Source organism: Callospermophilus lateralis, chromosome 7, assembly GCF_048772815.1.
Source record: "Callospermophilus lateralis isolate mCalLat2 chromosome 7, mCalLat2.hap1, whole genome shotgun sequence".
NCBI lineage: Eukaryota > Metazoa > Chordata > Mammalia > Rodentia > Sciuridae > Callospermophilus > Callospermophilus lateralis.
In genome coordinates this window covers 54,191,371-54,195,307 of record NC_135311.1, presented here as the reverse complement: position 1 = coordinate 54,195,307, position 3,937 = coordinate 54,191,371, and the positions used below count along the sequence as shown (strand labels likewise).

Here is a 3,937-nt window from a genome sequence, read left to right as displayed (position 1 = left end):
CACAGGAGCTAAGAAATCCCCAACTCCAGTCCCAGTACAAGTGGGTAGATGGTGGTGGTGTTTTTAGTAGCAAGGAGAAAGTGCAGCCAACAAGCAGACAACTGAGAGTGGAAGGCCCAGAGATGAGCGGCTGCAATAAGGGTGAACTGCCATCCCAGCAGCATCCCTCTTATTCTGCTGCAAGTGGCCCCAGCCCAGCTGGACCCATCCTCTAGATGTGTCAAGGCACATGCATAAAGGCACGTGTCCCTCAGGGAAAAAGCTATGGGATACCCTGCGTGTGGCTGGCCCTCTGCTGCCATCACACAGCCTATACCCAATCTTTCACCCTACTCACCCCTCCCTTCCATCCCAGAAAGAAACTGAGCTACGTATAGAGATCACAGAACAGGGAGGATCTTGAGACCTTCCTTCTGGTTACAAGGCTGCTTTATACCAGGCCTTTCCTTGCCTTCAACTGTGATTCCCACATCACTTGGCACATTAGATATAAAAGCTGCACTGTCTCCAAGGGGAAGGCTTCTTAAATTATTCTGCACAGCAGAAAGAAAAGGTCCAGCCCTTAGCAAGACACTCAAGTAGTCTGAAACCCACAAGCACCCAGAGGCTCCCAGAGTTCATCAGCAGACACCTCAATTTCCCCTTTGCTATGAAGCCTGAAAGGATACTCTCTACATGGCCCCTTGAAGAGCCGTCAATTCCAGAGGCTCTTTGGTGTCACACTGCCAGCCTCTGCCTTTTCCACGAGCTCACCCACTTTGGTCAGGTCATTATGCCCCTTACCCCGGGGAGTTCTGCCAGCACTTTTCTCCTTCCATAGGCTCTTCCCATGATTTAGAGAAGTAATACAAGAGCTGCCCTTCTAAAAGTTGCTTTTTCAGTTTCAGGAACAGAATTAACCAACCCAATTAAGTTTTCAGAAGCTTAAAATAAACCATTTTTCAATATGTACACACAAAGGCTAAATGCAAACCAGAGTAATGCACAGGTGATCTCTAAGGCCTTACTGAGAAAATAGTGATTAGATTATCACACACAGCAGCCTGTCCTGCACACAGCAAGTCAAAAAAGGATGCACAATGACAGCCAGCTCAACACAGGACAGCTCTTCCAAGGCGTCTGCAGTGAATTATGCTGAGATTTCCAGAAACACCACAGGTGTAACAGTGCTACCCTGAAGGGCAACTTAAACACAGCAATCCTTACACTGCCTGAACATGGTCCACTTGTTTTTTAATGCTTCTTTCCTTACTGGTTGCTAGTTTAGAATGAATTTTTTAAGGATTTATCTCGATGACTTAGAAAAATACATGTCATTTCTCTCTTTGATCCGGGTAATACACGATCAAAAAACTGAGTAAGGCTTTTAAAAAACAAAAGTCCATAGATCCCATTGTAGAAATTTCCAGGACGCCCTCCCAGGTAACAATCAGGGAATCTTCAACAGCTCCAGGAGTGCTCCAACAGCTCCAAAATAACCCTCATGTTCTGAAAAAAGTGCTTTCAACTGTCCCTTGCACCAATAATCTAAAGCATATGCCAAAAGCCGCATGGCGATCTTATTAATTCTCAAGAAATTTTCAACAAATACCACCTGGTTAATGTTCTCAAAGCTACAGCCCAGCCTGGCAATTCAAACCTCTCATAATCTCCTCCATAATGTCTCGCACTAATTTATCCACTTTGGTGCTACCTCCATGAGATGCCATTTCAAGAGCTTCTTCAAAAGTGGTAGAGCCAGTAAGAAGACAGCAGAGACCAAAAAAAGTTCCTCCTCCAAGACTTGTGCCTGTGACCCTCTTGTAATTATCTTTGGAATACACTGCTAAAATGCTAACCCCTGATCCAATGTTCACCAGAAGCAGAGGATGTGGGTTTTTCAATTCAAATGGTAACTTCTGACATTTTTCAGAATCAGCAGGATTTTCAAAGTAATAGCACTGTGATCGTCAATTGAAACCAACCGAGTCAATACATAAAATTCCTTGGATTAAGCAGTCTAGTTCATGCAGTTTGCAAAGCTGAAGATCACCTATCTTTGCATCCACACAGAGTCAGGTCCTTCAGCTCCAGGTGCATGTCCCTAATGCCCATGAACCCATAAGCCACATTGGAGGTCAAGTACTTCCAAATGCTTCGAAGACTCTCTACTTCTTCCCCTTCTTCTTCAGCAGTGATGTCTTTGGGTTCAAAATAAACCAGCTTGACCAGGGTTCCACCTATCTCCAAGCCAAACCATGGAAAAAGCGGCTGCTTTTTCCGGAGGCTTTCAACCGGCGGGCGGGAGACCTAGGCAGGGCAGCTGCAGGAGTTGGGCTGATCCCGCCATACACCATCCGCCAAGGCCCGGACAGCAGGCGCTGTAGCACTGCTCGCTGGGCGCCAAGGTGGCTCCCACCGCCGTCCTTCGGAGCCCCATGGGCGCTGGCTCCCGAGTCCAGGAGGATGAGGTGGCGGTGGCCCTGCCATGGCGCTCCAGGGGCGCACCAAGCTGGCCCGCTCCCATGCGCAGCAGCCAGGGCTGCCGCTGGAGCCAGCCCCCCAGCACCAGAATCCTCCATCCTCCTCCATGGCAGTCCAGTTGGAGCCTCTTGATATGCTTTGATGAGGCAATTGGACCTTTTCTCCTTTCTTCCATCTTCCATATGCTTGTACCTGAACCTCCACATTCTGTCAGTTGTATATTTATTTTTGCATTTCAAGGTCAATGCCAAATTCATTCTTTACTGAGACCCATCTTTCACATGTTGCTTATAGGTTGATCCTCAAAATTGAAAATTAGTGCTTTCTCTAATTTATATTATTGTGTCTTTTTAACTATCATTTACTGCATAGTCAAATAATGTGCAACAATTACATTTTTTTATAGGCTTAAGGTCATGATCTCTAGAATCCTTGGAGAAGAATGTTCTAGTGTCCAAATGAAATAAATTCTCTTTTATCATTTCAGAAAAAGCTTAAGATGATGCTGTATTTTAATGGGCTTTGTATTTGGTTCATGACTTATTTTACACAATTTTTGTTGTTTGTGTTTCCTGGAATTTCCATTTGTCTTTCTTTTATTTTTACTGAGAGAAGATTTCTTTACTATATCATGGATATCACCCATTTCCATAGTTATGATATCTTCAATGTAGACCACATTTCATTTTTGTTCTTGAAGACATTGTATTTGGGGGCCAACTAGCTTCCTATTCTGATTTAGATTGTTTAGCAAACTCCATGCACAACTCTCACCCTGGAATTGTTTTTGATTAAACTTCACTCCAAGTTCCACTCCCTCATATTCTACATCTTTGTTGGTTTGTGCCTCACTTCTCTGGAATACATCCAAAGGCATATTGAACAGAAACAAACAAATAGATGGGAGATGAAATTTATGAGTACTTGCAAATTTGGAAATGTCTTTCATATGCCTTCACCTTGATTTATAATTTCGCAGAGCACAAAATTCTATATTCAAACATTTTTTTCCCTCCTCAGAACTGCAAAAACATTGTTTCATTCTCTTCTAGCACAGAGTGTTCCTAATAAAGAGTTTGATGCCAGTTTATTATTGTTTCTTGATAAGTGACCTCTTTTTTTTTTTAAGTCTCATCTTTTCATTTAATGTGTTAGAGACAAATATTTAGCATCTGTATTCATGATAGAGATAAGAAGAGAGGGGTCAACATTTACTCAGTATCTGATAATTGCAAGATATCATTGTATCAATCTTATTCTTATCAATCAGAATAAAATATTAATTCCAATTCAAAAATTAAGAAAATGAAGTACAGAAAAGCTAAAACTAATTTTATATATATTAATAATTTACTCTTTACAGAAAATCTATTCAGTAGAAACTAATCTATTTTACAGATGAATAAACGGAGGTCATGAATTTAGGTGGTAAAACTGACACCCAGATCCACCTGATACTAGAGTCTGTGCTCTG

The 3,937-nt window shown here is 42.4% G+C and overlaps 1 pseudogene; it reads right to left on the bottom strand.

The window, feature by feature from the left end:
* Nucleotides 1–1,386: 1,386 nt before the first annotated feature.
* On the bottom strand, nt 1,387–2,539 carry LOC143403918 (pantothenate kinase 2, mitochondrial pseudogene; annotated as a pseudogene).
* Nucleotides 2,540–3,937: the final 1,398 nt, after the last annotated feature.